Raw genomic sequence first — 17,600 nt, 5'->3', positions numbered from 1 at the left:
TCCTATGGTAGAAAGGATATATCTTCATATAAAAACTAGACAGAATCATTCCCAGAATCTACTTTGTGATGTGTGCGTTCAACTCCAGAGTTTAACCTTTCTTTTGATGGAGCAGTTTTGAAACAATCTGTTTGTAAAGTCTGCATCTGGACATTTGGAGCACTGTGAGGTTTTCTTTGGAAACGGGAATATCTTCACATAAAAAGTAGACAGAAGTATTCTCAGAAACTTCTTTGTGATGTCTGTACTCAACTCACAGAACTGAACCTTCCTTTTGATACAGCAGATTTGAAACACTCTTTTTGTAGAATTTCCAAGTGGATATTTAGGGCGCTTTGAATCCTATGGTAGAAAAGGCAATATCTTCATATAGAAATTAGACAGAATCATTCTCAGAAAGTACTTTGTGGTATGTGCACTCAACTCACAGAGTTTATCCTTTCTTTTGATAGAATAGTTTGAAACCCTCTTTTTGTAGAATTTGCAAGTGTATATTCAGAGCGCTTTGAGGCCTATTGTAGAAAAGGAAATATCTTCGTATAAAAACTAGAGAGAAACCTTCTCAGAAACTACTCTGCAATGTGTGCATTCAACTCACTAAGTTTAACCTTTCTTTTGATAGGGCAGTTTTGAAACACTCTTTTTGTAGAATTTGCAAGTGTGTGTTAGCGTGCTTTGAGGCCTATGGTAGAAAAGGAAATATCTTCACATAAAAACTAGACAGAAACATTCTCAGAAACTACTTTATGATGTTTGCATTCAACTCACGGAATTGAACATTCCTCTTGATGGAGCGGTCTTGAAGGAATCTTTTTGTAGAATCTGCAAGTGGATATTTGGACCTCTTTGAGGCCTTTGTTGGAACCGGGAATTTCTTCCTTAAAAAAACTGGACTGAAGAATTCTCAGAAATTTCTGTGTGATGTGTGTATTCAACTCACAGAGTTGAGCCTTCCTTTCAATAGAGCAGTTTTGAAACACTCTTTTTGCAGAATTTCCAAGTGGATATTTAGAGTGCTTTAGGCCTATGGTAGAAAAGGAAATATCTTCAATTAAAAACTAGACAGAAGCCTTCTCAGAAACTACTTTGTGATGTTTGCATTCAACTCACAGAGTTGAACATTCCTCTTGATAGAGCAGATTTGAAACACTCTTTTTGTAGAATCTGCATGTGGATATTTGGACCTCTTTTAGGCCTTCTTTGGAAACGGGTTTTCTTCCCATGAAACCAGACAGAAGTATTCTCAGAAACTACTTTGTGATGTGTGCATTGAACTCATGGCGTTGAACCTTCCTTTCGATAGAGCAGTTTTGAAACCTTCTTTTTGTAGAATTTCCAAGTGGATATTTAGGGAGCTTTGAGGCCTATCTTAGAAAAGGAAATATCTTCATATAAAAACTAGACAGAATCATTTTTAGAAACTACTTTGTGATATTTGCGTTCAACTCACAGAGTTTAACCTTTATTTTGATAGAGCAGTTTTGAAACCCTCTGCTTGTAAAGACTGCAAGTGGATAATTGCAGCACTTTGAGGCCTTCTTGGACACGGGAGTAACCAGATAAAAAGCAGACGGAAGTATTCTCAGAAACTTCCTTGTGATGTCTGCACTCAACTCACTGAGTTGAAGCTTCCTGTTGATAGAGCAGTTTTGAAACACTCTTTTTGTAAAATTTGCAAGAGGATCTTTAGAGGGCTTTGGGGCCTATTGTAGCAAAGGAAATATCTTCGTAGAAAAACTTCACAGAAGCATTCTCAGAAACTACTTTGTGATGTTTGCATTCAACTCACATAGTTGAACATCCCTTTTGATAGAACAGTTTTGTAACCTCTTTTTCTAGAATCTGCAAGTGGATATTTGGACCTCTTTAAGGCCTTCATTGGAACCGGGAATTTCTTCATAAAAAAAACTAGACAGAAGAATTCTCACAATCTTCTGTGTGATGTGTGCCTTCAACTCACAGAGTTGAATGTTCCTTTCATTAGAGCAGTTTTCAAACACACTTTTTGTAGAATTTCCAAGTGGATATTTAGGGTGCTTGGAGGCCTATGGTTGAAAAGGAAATATCTTCATATAAAAACTAGAGAGAAGCGTTCTCAGAAACTACTTTGTGATGTGTGCATTCAACTCACTGAGTTTTACCTTTCTTTTGATAGGGCAGTTTTGAAACACTATTTTTATAGTATTTGCAGGTGTGTATTTAGAGCGCTTTGTGGCCTATTGTAGAAATGGAAATATCTACACATAAAAACTAGACAGCAGCATTCTTAGAAACTAATTTGTGATGTTTGCATGCAACACACAGACTAGAACATTTCTCTCGATGGAGCCGATTTGAATCACTCTTTTTGTAGAATTTGCAAGTGTGTATTTAGAGCGTTTTGAGGCCTATGGTTGAAGAGGAAATATCTTCACATAAAAACTAGACAGAAGCATTCTGAGAAACTACTTTGTGACATTTGCATTCAATACACAGTGTTGAACATTCCTCTTGATAGAGCAGATTTGAATCACTCTTTTTGGAGAATCTGTATGTGGAGATTTGGACCTCTTTGAGGCCTTCCTTGGAAACGGGATTTCTTCATATAAAACTAGACAGAAGAATTCTCAGAAACTTCTTTGTGATGTGTGCATTCAACTCACATAGATGAACCTTCCTTTTGATAGAGCAGATTTGAAACAGTCTTTTTGTAGTATTTCCAATTGGAAATGTAGAGTGCTTTGAATCCTTTGGTAGAAAAGGCAATATCTTCATATAAAAACTAGACACATTCATTCCCAGAAACTGCTTTGTGATGAGTGCATTCAACTCACAAAGTTATCTTTTCTTTTGATAGAGCAGTTTTGAAACCCTCTTTTTGTAGAATTTTCAAGTGTGTATTCAGAGCGCTTTGAGGCCTGTGGTAGAAAAGGAAATATCTTCACGTAAAAACTAGACAGAAGCATTCTCAGAAACTACATAGTGATGTTTGCATTCAACTCACAGAGTTGAACATTGCTCTTGATAGAGCAGTTTAGAAACACTCTTATTGTAGTATTTCAAACTGGATATTTAGAGCATTTTGGGTCCTATGGTAAAAAAGGAAATATCTTCGTAGAAGAACAACACAGAGGCATTCTCAGAAACTATTTTGTGATGTTTGCATTCAACTCGGAGAGTTGAACCTTCCTTTTGATAGAACAGTTTTGTAACACTGTTTTTGTAGAATCTGCAAGTGGATATTTGGACCTCTTTGAGGCCTTCGTTGGAACCGGAATTTCTTCATAAAAAACCTAGACAGAAGAATTCTCACAAACTTCTGTGTGATGTGTGCATTCAACTAACAGAGTTGAACATTAACTTCAATAGAACAGTTTTGAAACACTCTTTTTGTAGAATTTCCAAGTGGATATTTAGGGCGCTTTGAGGCGTATGGAAAGAAAGGAAATATCTTCATATAAAAACTAGACAGAACCATTCTCAGAAACTACTTTGTGATGTATGCATTCAACTCACTGAGTTTAACTTTCTTTTCATAGGGCAGTTTTGAAACACTCATTTTGTAGAATTTGCAAGTGTGTATTTAGAGCGCTTTGATGCCTATGGTAGAAAAGAAAATATCTTCATATAAAAACTAGACTGAAGCGTTCTCAGAAACTAGTTTGTGATATTTGTATTCAACTCAGAGAGTTGAACATTCCTATTGATAGAGCAGTTTTGAAACACTCTTTTTGTAGAATCTGCAAGTGGATATTTGGACCTCTTTGTGGCCCTCGTTGGAAACGGGATTTCTTCATATAAAACTAGACAGAAGAAATCTCAGAAACTTCTTTGTGATGTGTGCATTCAACTCACAGAGATGAACCTTCCTTTTGATAAAGCCGATTTGAAACACTCTTTCTGAAGAATTTCCAAGTGGATATTCAGAACGCTTTGAATCCTATGGTGGAAAAGGCAATATCTTCATAAAAATTAGACAGAATCATTCTCAGAAACTGCTTTGTGATGTGTGCGTTCAACTCACAGACTTTAACCTTTCTTTTGATAGAGCAGTTTTGATACCCTCTGTTTGTAAAGTCTGCAAGTGGATATTTGGAGCACTTTGAGGACTTCTTGGAAACGGGAGTATCTTCACATAAAAAGCAGCCAGAAGTATTCTCTGAAACTTCCTTGTGATGTCTGCACTCAACTCACAGAGTTGAACTTTCCTCTTGATAGAGTAGTTTTGAAACACTCTTTTTGTAAAATTTGCAAGTAGATATTTAGAACGCTTTGGGGCCTATGGTAGAATATGAAATATCTTCATAGAAAAACTCCACAGAAGCATTCTCAGAAACTACCTTGTGATGTTTGCATTCAACTCACAGATTTGAACATTCCTTTTGATAGAAGAGTTTTGTAACACTCTTTTTGTAGAATCTGCAAGTGGATATTTGGACCTCTTTGAGGCCTTCGTTGGAACCGGAAATTTCTGCATTAAAAAACTAGACAGAAGAATTCTCAGAAACTTCTGTGTGATTTGTGCATTCAACTCACAGTGTTGAACGTTCCTTTCAATAGAGCAGTTATGAAACACCCTTTTTGTACAATTTCCAAGTGGATATTTAGGGTGCTTTCAGTCCTATGGTAGAAAAGGAAATATCTTCATATAAAAACTAGACAGAATCATTCTCAAAAACTAATTTGTGATGTGTGCGTTCAACTCACAGAGTTTAACCTTTCTTTTGATAGAGCAGTTTTGAAGCCCTCTGTTTGTGAAATCTGCAAGAGGATATTTGGAGCGCTGTGAGGCCTTCTTGGAAACGGGAGTATCTTCACATAAAAAGCAGACAGAAATATTCTCAAACACTTCCTTGTGATGTCTGCACTCAACTCATGGAGTTGAATCTTCCTTTTGATTGATCAGTTTTGTAACACCCTTTTTGTAGAATCTGCAAGCGGATATTCGGACCTCTTTGAGGCCTTCGTTGGAACTGGGAATTTCTTCATAAAAAAACTAGACAGAGGAATTCTCAGAGACTTCTGTGTGATGTGTGCATTCAACTCACGGAGTTCAACGTTCCTTTCAATAGAGCTGTTTTGAATCACTCTTTTTGTAGAATTTCCAAGTGGATGTTTAGGGCGATTTGAGGCCTATGGTAGAAAAGGAGATATCTTCATATAAAAACTAGACAGAATCATTCTCAGGAACTACTTTGTGATGTGTGCATTCAACTCACTTAGTTTAACCTCTCTTTTGATAGGGCAGTTTTGAAACACTCTTTTTGTAGAATTTGGAAGTGTGTATTTAGAGCGCTTTGTATCCTATGGTAGAAAAGGAAATAACTTCACATAGAATACTAGACAGAAGCATTCTCAGAAACTATTTTGCGATATTTGCATTCAATTCACAAAGTTGAACATTCTGCTTGATAGAGCAGATTTGAAACACTCTTTTTGTAGAATCTGCAGAGTGGATATTTGGACCTCTTTGTGGCATTCGTTGGAAACAGTATTTCTTCATGTAAATCTAGGCAGAAGAATTCTCAGAAACTTCTTCATGATGTGTGCATTCAACTCACATAGATGAACCCTCCTTTTTATAAAGAAGATTAGGAACACTCTTTTTGTAGAATTTCCAAGTGGATATTTAGAGTGCTTTGAATCCTATGGTAGAAAAGGAAATATCTTCATATAAAAAATAGAATAATTCCCAGAAAGTACTATGATGTGATGTGTGCTTTTAACTCACAGAGTTTATCCTTTCTTTTAATAGAGCAGTTTTGAAACACTCATGTGTAGAATTTGCGAGTGGACATTTGGAGCGCTTTGAGGCCTGAGGTGAAAAAGGATCTATCTTCACATTAAAACTACACAGAAGCATTCTATGAAACTTCTTTGTGATGTTTATTTTCAGCTCATAGAGGTGAACCTTCTTTTTCATAGAGCAGTTTTGAAACAGTATTTTTAATTTGCAAGTGGATATTTGGACCGCTTTGAGGCCTTCGCTGGAAATGGGATATCTTCACAATAACAAGACAGAAGCATTCCCAGGAACTTGTTTGTGATGTGTGCATTCCACTCACAGAGTTGAATTGTTCTTTCTATAGAGCTGTTGTGCAACACTCTTTTTGTAGAATCTGCAAGTGGGCATTTGGAGTGTTTTGAGGCCTATGGTGAAAAAGGAATTATCTTCATATAAAAACAACACAGAAGAATTCTCAGGAAGTTTTCTGTGATGTATGCATTCAACTCCTAAAGTTGAACCTCCCTTTTGATACAGCAGTTTAGAATCCCTCCTTTTGTAGAATCTGCAACTGGACATTTGGAGCGCTTTGAGGCCTATGGTGAAAAAGGAAATATCTTCACATAAAAACTACACAGAAGCATTCTCAGAACCTTCTTTGTGATGTGTGCATTCAACTCACAGAGTTGAACCTCTCTTTTGATAGAGCAGTTTTGAAACCTCCTTTTTGTAGAACATGCAAGTGGACATTTGGAGAGATTAGAGGCCTATGTTGAAAAAGGAAATATCATCACATGAAAACTACACAGAAGCATTCTCAGAAACTTCTTTGCGTTGTTTGCTTTTAACTCACAGAATTCAACATTCCTTTTCATACAGCAGTTTTGAAACACTCTTTTTGTAGAACTTGCAAGTGGATATTTGGACCACTTTGAGGCCTTCTTTGGAAAAGGGATATCTTCACAAAAACTAGACAGAACTATTTTCAGAAACTTCTTTGTGATGTGTGCATTCAACTCACTGAGTTGAAGCGTTCTTTTGATGGAGCAGTTTTGAAACACTGTTTTTGTAGAATCTGCAAGTGGGCTTTTGGAGCGCTTTGAAGCCTATGGTGAAAAAGGAAATATCTTCACATAAAAACTAGACAGAAGCATTCTCAGAAACTTCTTTGTCATGTGTGCACTCAAATCACAGACTTGAAGCTTTCTTTTGATAGAGCAGTTTTGAAACACTGCTTTTGTTGAATCTGCAACTGGACATTTGGAGCACTTTGAGGCCTATGGTGAAAAAGGAAATATCTTCACATAAAAACTACACAGAAGCATTCTCAGAAACTTCTTTGTTATGTGTGCATTCAACTAACAGAGTTGAACCTCTCTTTTGATAGAGCAGTTTTGAAACCTCCTTTTTGTAGAATCTGCAAGTGGACATTTGGAGAACTTTGAGGCCTATGGTGAAAAAGGAAATATCATCACATAAAAACTACACAGAAGCATTCTCAAAAACTTCTTTGTGTTGTTTGCTTTTAACTCACAGAGCTGAACATTCCTCTTCGTAGAGCAGTTTTGAAACACTCTTTTTGTAGAATTTGCAAGTGAATATTTGGACCGCTTTGAGGCCTTCGTTGGAAAAGGGATATCTTCGCAAAAACTGGACAGAAGCATTCTCACACACTTCTTTGTGGTTTGTGCATTCAACTCACAGAGTTGAACCTTTCTTTTGATACAGCAGTTTTGAAAAAGCCTTTTTGTAGGATCTGCAAGTGGACATTTGTAAAGCTTTGAGGCCTATGATGAAAAACGAAATATCTTCACGTAAAAACTCGACAGAAGCCTTCTCAGAAACCTGTTGGTGATGTGTGCATTCAACCAACAGTGATGAACTGTTGTTTTGATAGAGAAGATTTCAAACACTCTTTTTGTGCAATCTGCAAGTGGACATTTGGAGTGCTTTGAGGCCTGTGATGAAAAGGGAAATATCTTCACAACGAAACTCCACAGAAGAATTCTCAGAAAATTCTTTGTAATGTTTGCTTTCAACTCACAGAGGTGAACATTTCTTTTCATAGGGCAGTTTTGAAACACTCTTTTTGTAGAATTTGCAAGTGGATATTTGGACGGCTTTGAGGCCTTGGTTGGAAAAGGTATATCTTCACAAAAACTAGACAGAAGCATTCTCAGAATCTCCTTCCTGATGTGTGCTTTCATCTCACCGATTTGAAGTTTCTCTTGATACAGCAGTTTTGAAAAACTCTTCTTGTAGTATCTGCAAGTGGACATTTGTAGCACTTTGAGGCCAATGGTGAAAAAGGAAATATCTTCACATGAAAACTAGACAGAAGCATTCTCATAAACCTCTTTGTGATGTGGGCATTCAACTCACATATTTGAATCTTTCTTTTGATAGAGCAGTTTTGAAACACTCTTTTTGTAGAATCTGCAAGTGGACATTTGGAGCGCTTTGAGGCCTTAGGTGAAAAAGGAACTATCTTCACATTGAAACTACACAGAAGCATTCTCAGAAACTTCCTTGTGATGTTGATTTTCAGCTCACAGTGTTGAACCTTTCTTTTCATAGAGCAGTTTTGAAACACTATTTTTAATTTGCAATTGGATATTTGGACCGCCTTGAGGCCTTCGCTGGAAATGGGATATCTTCACAATAACTAGAGAGAAGTATTCTCAGGAATATCTTTGTGATGTGTGCATTCAACTCACAGAGTTGAATCGTTCTTTTGATAGAGGTGTTTTGAAACACTCTTTTTGTAGAATCCGCAAGTGGGCATTTGGAGCGTTTTGAGGCCGATGGTGAAAAAGGAAATATCTTCATTTAAAAACAACATAGAAGCATTCTCAGGAACTTTTCTGTGATGTATGCATTCAACTGCTACAGTTGAAACTCTGTTTTGATAGAGCAGTTTAGAAACCCTCTTTTTGTAGAATCTGCAAGTGGACATTTGGAGCACTTTGAGTTCTATGATGAAAAAGGAAATATCATCACATAAAAACTACACAGAAGCATTCTCAGAAACTTCTTTGTGTTGTTTGCTTTCAACACACAGAGTTAAACATTCCTTTTCGTAGAGTATTTTTGAAACACTCTTTTTGTAGAATTTGCAAGTGGATATTTGGACCACTTTGGGGCCTTCGTTGGAAATGGGATATCTTCACAAAAACTGGACAGAAGCATTCTCACAAACTTCTTTGTGATTTGTGCATTCAACTCACAGAGTTGAACTTTTCTTTCTATAGAGCAGTTTTCAAAAACTCTTTTTGTAGGATCTGCAAGTGGACATTTGCAATGCTTTGAGGCCTATGATGAAAAACGAAATATCTTCACATAAAAACTAGACAGAAGCATTCTCAGAAACTTATTTGTGATGTGTGCATTCAACTCACAGGGTTGAAGCTTTCCTTTGATAGAGCACTTTTGAAACACTCTTTTTGTAGAACCTGCAAGTGGACATTTGGAGGGCTTTGAGGCCTATGGTGAATGTGGAAATATCTTCACAACGAAACTACACAGAAGCATTCTCAGAAACTTCTTTCTGATGTTTGCTTTCAACTCACGGAGTTGAACATTCGTTTTCATAGTGCAGTTTTGAAACACTCTTTTTGTAGAATTTGCAAGTGGATATTTGGAAGCCTTTGAGGCCTTCGTTGGTAACAGGATATCTTCACAAACGCTGGACAGAACCATTCTCAGAAGCTTCTTTCTGATGTGTGCATTGAACTCACAGAATTCAACCGTTCTTTCGATAGAGCACTTTCAAAAAAATCTTTTTGTTGAATCTGCAAGTGGTTCAAAACACCCCAAATGCCCACTTGCAGATCCTACCAAAAGAGTATTACACAACAGCTCTATCAAAAGAAACGTTCAACTCTGCGAGTTGAATGCATACATCAGAAAGGAGATTCTGAGAATGCTTCTATCTAGTTTTTCTGAAGATTTCCCTTTTCCAGAGAAGACCTCAAAGCGGTCCAAATATCCACTTGCAAGTTCTACATAAAGTGTGTTTCAAAACTGTTCTATGAATAGGAATGTTCAACTCTGTGAGTTCAAAGCAAACATCAGAAAAGTTTCTGAGAATGCTTCTTTGTAGTTTCGTTGTGAAGATATTTCCTTTCTCATCATAGACCTCAAAGCGCTCCCAATGTCCACTTGCAGATTCTACAAAAAGAGTGTTTCAAAACTGCTGTATCAAAAGATGTCTTTGACTCTTTAATTTGAGTGCACACAACACAAAGATGTTTCTTAGAATGCTTCTGTCTAGTTTTTATGCAAAGATATTTCCTTTTTCACCTTAGGCTTCAAAGCGCTCCAAATATCCACTTGCAGATTGTACAAAAAGAAAGTTTCAAAACTTCTCTATCAAAAGAAAACTTCAACTCTGGGATTTGAGTGCACACATCACAAAGAAGTTCCTGAGAATGCTTCTGTCTAGGTTTTGTGAAGATATCCCTTTTCCAGTGAAGGCCTCAAAGCGGTCCAAATATCCAATTTCAAATTAATTAAAAATAGTGTTTCAAAATTGCTCTATGAAAAGGAATGTTCAACTCTGTGAGTTGAGTGCAAACATCACAAAGAAGTTTCTGAGAATGCTTCTCTCTGGTTTTTGTGTGAAGATATTCCCGTTTCCAATGAAAGCCTCAGAGCTATCCAAATATCCACTTGCAGATTCTACAAAAAGAGAGTTTCAAACTGCTGTAACAAAAGAAAAGTTCAACTCTGTGAGTTGAGTACACACATCACAAAGAAGTTTCTGAGAATGCTTCTGTCTAGTTTTTATGTGAAGATATTTCCTTTTTCACCATAGGCCTCAAAGCGCTCCAAATGTCCACTTCCAGATACTACAAAAAGAGTGTTTCAAAACTGCTCTATGAAAGGGAATGTTCAACTCTGTGAGTTGAATGAAAACTTCAAAAAGAAGTTTCTGAAAATGCTTCTGTCTAGTTTTTATGTGAAGATATTTCCTTTTCACCGCAGGCCTCAAAGCACTCCTAATGTCCAGTGGCAGGTTCTACAAAGGAGTGTTTCAAAACTGCTCTATCAAAGGAAAGATTCAACTCTGTGAGTTGAATGCAGACATGACAAAGAATTTTCTGAGAATGCTTCTCTCTAGTTTCTGTAAAGATATCACTTTTCCAACGATGTCCTCAAAGCGGTCCAAATATCCACTTGCAAGTTCTATAAAAAGAGTATTTCAAAACTGCTCTATGAAAAGGAATGTTCAACTCTGTGTGTTGAAAGCAGTCAACAGAAAGTGGTTTCTGAGAGTGCTTCTGTGTAGTTTTTTTGTGAAGATATTTCCTTTTTCATCATAGGCCTCAAAGTGCTCCAAATGTCCAATTGCAGATTCCACAAAAAGAGGGTTTCCAAACTGCTCTATCAAAAGAGGGGTTCAACTCTTTGAGTTGAATGCACACATCACAAGAAGTTTCTGAGAATGCTTCTGTGTAGTTTTTATGTGAAGATACTTCCTTTTTCAACATTGGCCTCAAAGCGCTCCAAATGTCCAGTTTCAGATTCTACAAAAATAGGGTTTCAAAACTGCTGTATCAAAATAGGGGTTCAACTATGTGAGTTGAATGCATACATCACAAAGATGTTCCTCAGAGTGTTTCTGTGTTGTTTTTATATGAAGATATTTCCTTTTTCACTGTAGGCCTCACAGCGCTCCAAAAGCACACTTGCAGATTCTACAAAAAGAGTGTTTCAAAACTGCTGTATCAAAATTACCGTTCAATTCTGTGAGTTGAATGCACACATCACAAAGGGGTTCCTGAGAATGCTTCTGTCTAGTTTTTGTGAAGATTTCCCTTTTCCAACGAAGGCCTCAAAGCCGTCCAAATAGCCATTTGCAAATTTTACAGAAAGAGTGTTTCAAATCTGCTCTATGAGAAGGAAAGCTCAAATCTGTGAATTGAAAGCAAATACCACAAATAAGTTTCTGAGAATGCTTCTATGTAGTTTTAATGTGAAGATATTTCCTTTTTCACCACAGGACCCAATGGGCTCCAAATGTCCACTTGCAAATTCTATAAAAAGAGTGTTTCAAAACTGCTCTATCAAAAATATGGTTCAATTCTGTGAGTTGAATGCCCACATCACAAACAGGTTTCTGAGAATGCTACTGGCTAGTTTTCATGTGAAGATATTTCCTTTTTCACCATAGGCCTCAAAGTGCTACAGATGTCCACTTGCAGATTCTACTAAAAGAGTGTTTCAAAACTGCTCTATCAAGAGAAAGGTCCAACTCGGTGAGTTGAATGCACACATCATAAAGGAGTTTCTGAAAATGCTTCTGTCTAGTTTTTGTGAAGATATCCCTTTTCCAACGAAGGCCTCAAAGCGTTCCAAATATCCACTTGCAAATTCTACAAAAAGAGTGTTTCAGAACTGCTCTATAAAAAGGAATGTTCACCTCTGTGAGTTGAAAGCAACCAACACAAAGCAGTTTCTGAGAGTGCTTCTGTGTAGTTTTTTTGTGAAGATATTTCCTTTTTCATCATATGCCTCAAAGCGCTCCAAATATCCAGTTGCAGATTCCACAAAAAGAGGGTTTCCAAACTGCTCTATCAAAAGATGGGGTTCATCTCTGTGAGTTGAATGTACACATCACAATGTTGTTTCTGAGAATGCTTCTGTGTAGTTTTTATGTGAAGATATTTCCTTTTTCAGCATTGGCCCCCAAGCGCTCCAAATGTCCAGTTTCAGATTCTACAAAAAGAGGGTTTCAAAACTGCTCTGTCAAAATAGCGGTTCAATTATATGAGTTGAATGCATACATCACAAAGAAGTTCCTCAGAGTGCTTCTGTGTTGTTTTTATATGGAGATATTTCCTTTTTCACCGTAGGCCTCAAAGCACTCCAAATGTCCACTTGCAGATTCTACAAAAAGAGTGTTTCAAAACTGCTCTATTAAAAGAGTGGTTCAATTCTGTGAGTTGAATGCACACATCACAAAGAAGTTCCTGAGAATGCTTCTGTCTAGTTTTTGTGAAGATTTCCCTTTTTCAACGAAGGTCTCAAAGCGGTCCAAATATCCATCTGCAAATTTTAGAGAAAGAGTATTTCAAACTGCTCTATGAGAAGGAAAGTTCAAATCTGTGAATTGAAAGCAAACACCACAAAGAAGTTTCCGAGGATGCTTCTGTGTAGTTTTAACTTGAAGATATTTCCTTTTTCACCACAGGACAAAAAGGCCTCCAAATGTCCACTTGCTGATTCTACAAAAACAGTGGTTCAAAACTGCCCTATCAACAAAATGGTTCAACTCTGTGAGTTGAAGGCACACATCACAAAAAGGTTTCTTAGGATGCTTCTGGCTAGTTTTCATGTGAAGATATTTCCTTTTTCACGGTAGGCCTCAAACTGCTACAAATGTCCACCTGCAGATTCTACAAAAAGAGTGTTTCAAAACTGCTCTTTCAAAAGAAAGGTTCAACTCTGTGAGTTGAATGCACACATCAGAAAGAAGTTTCTGAGAATGCTTCTGTCCAGTTTCTGTGAAGATGTCCCTTTTCCAACGCAGGCCTCAAAGCCTTCCAAATATCCACTTGCAAATTCTACAAAAAGAGTGTTTCAAAACTGCTCTATGAAAAGGAATATTCAACTCTGTGAGTTGAAAGCAAACATCACAAAGCAGTTTCTGAGAATGATTCTGTGTAGTTTCGTCGTGAAGATATTTCCTCTTTCACCATAGGCCTCAAAGCGCTCCAGATGGCCACTTGCAGGTTCTACAAAAAGAGATTTTCAAAACTGCTCTATCAAAAGAAATCTTCAACTCTGTGAGTTGAATGCACACATCACAAAGAAGTTTCTGAGAATGTTTCAGTCTAGAATTTTTGAAGATATCCTGTTTCAAACGAAGGCCTCAAAGCGGTCCAAATATCCACTTGCAAATTCTACGACAAGAGTGTTTCAAAACTGCTCTATGAAAAGGAAAGTTCAACTCTGTGAGTTGAAAGCAAACAACACAAAGAAGTTTCTGAGAATGCTTCTGTGTTGTTTTTATGTGAAGATATTTCCTTTTTCACCATAGGCCTCAAAGCTCTCCACATGTCCACTTGCAGATTCTACAAAAAGGAGGTTTCAAAACTGCTCTATCAAAAAAGAGGTTCAACTCTGTGAGTTGAATGCACACATCACAAAGAAGTTTCTGAGAATGCTTCTGTGTAGTTTTGATGTGAAGATATTTCCTTTTTCACCATAGGCCTCAAAGCGCTCCTAATGTCCAGTGTCAGGTTCTACAAAAAGAGTGTTTCAAAACTGCTCAATCAAAAGAAATATTCAACTCTGTGAGTTGAATGCAGACATGACAAAGAAGTTTCTGAGAATGCTTCTGTATAGCTTCTGTGAAGATATCCCTTTTCCAACGAAGGCCTCAAAGCAGTCCAAATATCCACTTGCAAATTCTACAAGAAGAGTGTTTCTAAACTGATCTGTCAAAAGAAAGATTCAACTCTGTGACTTGAATGCACACATCACAAAGAGGTGTCGGAAAATGCTGCTGGCTAGTTTTTATGTGGAGATATTTCCTTTTTCATCATAGGCCTCAAAGTGCTACAGATGTCCAATTACAGATCCTACAAAAAGTGTTTTTCATAACTGCTCTTTCGAAAGAAAGGTTCAACTCTGTGAGTTCAATGCACACATCACAAAGAACTTGCTGAGAATGCTTCTGTCCAGCTTTTGTGAAGACATCCCGTTTCTAACGAAGGCCTCAAAGTGGTCCTAATATCCACTTGCAAATTCTACAAAAAGAGTATTTCAAAATTGCTCTGTGAAAAGTAAAGTTCAACTCTGTGGGTTGAAAGTAAACATCACAAAGAAGTTTCTGAGAATGCTTCTGTGTAGTTTCTTTGTGAAGATATTCCCTTTTTCACCACAGGCCTCAAAGTGCTCCAAATGTCCACTTGCAGATTCCACAAAAAGATTGTTTAGAAACTGCTCTATCAAAAGAAAGTTTCAACTCTGTGAGTTGAGTGCACACATCACAAAGAAGTTTCTGAGAGTGCTTCTGAGTAGTTTTTATGTGAAGATATTTCCTTTTTCACCATAGGCCCCAAAGCATTCCAAATGTCCACTTGAAGGTTCTAGAAAAAGTGTGTTTCAAAACTGCTCTATCAAAAGAACAGTTAAATTCTGTGAGTTGAATGCACAAATCACAAAGGAGTTTCTGAAAATGCTTCTGCCTAGTTTTTTTGTGTAGATATTTCCTTCTTAACCACAGGCCTCAAGGAGCTCTAAATGTCCACTTGCAGATTCTATAAAAAGAGTGTTTCAAAACTGCTCTATCAAAAGAAAGGTTCAACTCGGTGAGTTGAATGCACACGCCAGAAAGGAATTTCTGAGAATGCTTCTGTCTAGTTTTCGTGAAGATATCCCGTTTCCAACGAAGGCCTCAAAGCTTTCCAAATATCCACTTGCAAATTCTACAAAAAGAGTGTTTCAAAGCTGCTCTATGGAAAGGAATGTTCTACTCTGTGTGTTGAAAGCAAACATCACAAAGAAGTTTCTGAGAATGCTTCTGTGTAGTATCTTTGTGAAGATATTTCCTTTTTCACCACAAGCCTCAATGCGCTCCAAATTTCCACTTGAAGATTCTACAAAAAGAGTGTTTCAAAACTGCTCCATCAAAAGAAAGCTTCAATTCTGTGAGTAGAAATCACACATCACAAAGTAGTTTCTGAGAATGCTTCTGTCTAGTTTTTAAGGGAAGATATGCTGTTTCCAACGAAGGCATCAAAGAGGACAAAATATCCACTTGCAAACTCTACGAAAGGATTGTTTCAAAACTGCTCTATGAAAAGGAATATTCAACTCTGTGAGTTGAAAGGAACAAACACAAGGAGTTTCTGAGGATGCTTCTGTGCAGTTTTTATCTGAAGATATTTCCTTTTTCTCCATAGACTTCAAAGAGCTCTAAATATCCATTTACAGATTCTAGAAAAGAGGGTTTTAAAACTGCTCTATCAAAAGAGAGGTTCAACTCTGTGAGTTGAATGCACATATCACAAAGAAGTTTCTGAGAATGCTTCTGTGTAGTTTTTATGTGACGATATTTCCTTTTTCACCGTAGGCCTCAAAGCACTCATAATGTCCAGTGGCAGATTATACAAAGGAGTGTTTCAAAACTGCTCTTTCAAAAGAAAGGTTCAACTCTGTGAGATGAATGCACACATCACAAAGAAGTTTCTGAGAATGCTTCAGTCTAGATTTTGTGAAGACATCCTTCTTCCAATGAAGGCCTCAAAGCGGCCCAAATATCCACTTGTAAATTCTGCAAAAAGAGTGTTTCAAAACTGCTCTATCAAAAGAATGTTTCAGCTCTGTGTGTTGAGTGCACACATCACAAAGAAGTTTCTGAGAATGCTTCTGTCTAGTTTTTATGTGAAGATATTTCCTTTTTCACCATAGGCCCCAAAGCGCTCCATATATCCAGTTGCATGTTCTACAAAAAGAGTATTTCAAAACTGCTTAATCAAAAGAAAAGTTCAACTCAGTGAGTTGAATGCACACATCACAAAGAAGTTTCTGTGAATGCTTCTGTCTAGTTTATGTGAAGATATACCTTTTCCAACGAAGGCCTCAGAGTGGTCAAAATATCCAATTGCAAATTCTACAAAAAGAGTGTTTCAAAACTGCTCTATGAAAAGGAATGTTCAACTCTCTGAGTTGAAAGCAAACAACACAAAGTAGTTTCAGAGAATGCTTCCTTGTAGTTTTTATGTGAAGATATTGTCTTTTCCACCATAGGCCTCAAAGCGCTCCAAATGTCCAGTTGCAGATTCTTCAAAAAGAGAGTTTCAAAACTGCTCTATCAAAAGAGAGGTTCACCTCTGTGAGTTGAATGCACACATCACAAAGAAGTTTATGAGAATGCTTTTGTGTAGTTTTTATGTGAAGATATTTCCTCTTGCACCGTAGGCCTCAAAGCGCTTCAAATATCCAGTTGCAGATTCTACAAAAAGAGGTTTTCAAAACTGCTCTTTCAAAAGAGGGTTTCAACTCTGTGAGTTGAATGCACACTTCACAAAGAAGTTCCTGAGAATGCTTCTGTGTTGTTTATATATGATGATATTTCTTTTCACCGTAGTCCTCAAAACGCTCCAAATGCTCACTTGCAGATTCTACAAAAAGAGTGCTTCAAAACACCTCTATCAAAAGAATGGTTCAAATCTGTGAGTTGATTGCACACATCACAAAGAAGTTTCTGAGACTGCTTCTGTGTAGTTTTTATGTGAAGATATTTCCTTTTTCACCCCTGGCCTCAAAGGAGTCCAAATTTCCACTAGCAGATTCTACAAAAAGTGTGTTACAAAATTGCTCTATGAAAAGAAAGGTTCCTCTCCGTGAGTTGAAGGCACACATCACAAAGGGTATTATGAGAATGCTTCTGTCTAGTTTTTATGTGTAGATATTTCCTTTATCACCATAGGCCTCAAAGTGCTACAAATGTCCACTTGTAGATTCTACAAAAATAGTGTTTCAAAACTTCCCTTCCAAAGAAATGTTCAAATCTCTGAGTTGAATGCACATATCACAAAGTAGTTTCTGGGAAGGCTTCTGTCTAATTTTTATGTGAAGATATTCCATTTCCAAAGAAGGCCTCAAAGAGGTCCAAATATCTTTTGCGAATTCTACAAAAAGAGTGTTTCAAAACTGCTCTATCCAAAGAACGGATCAACACTGTGAGTTGAATGCACACATCACAAAGAAGTTCCTGAGAATGCTTCTGTCTATATTTGGTGAAGATATCCACTTTCCAATGAAGCCCTCAAAGCAGTCCAAATATCCACTTTCAAATTTTACAAAAAGAGTGTTTCAAAACTGCTCTATGAGAAGGAATGTTCAACTCTGTGAATTGAAAGCAAACATCACAAAGAAGTTT

This window comes from Gorilla gorilla, chromosome X, assembly GCF_029281585.2.
Source record: "Gorilla gorilla gorilla isolate KB3781 chromosome X, NHGRI_mGorGor1-v2.1_pri, whole genome shotgun sequence".
Classification (NCBI taxonomy): Eukaryota; Metazoa; Chordata; class Mammalia; order Primates; family Hominidae; genus Gorilla; species Gorilla gorilla.
This window is presented reverse-complemented; position numbering follows the sequence as displayed.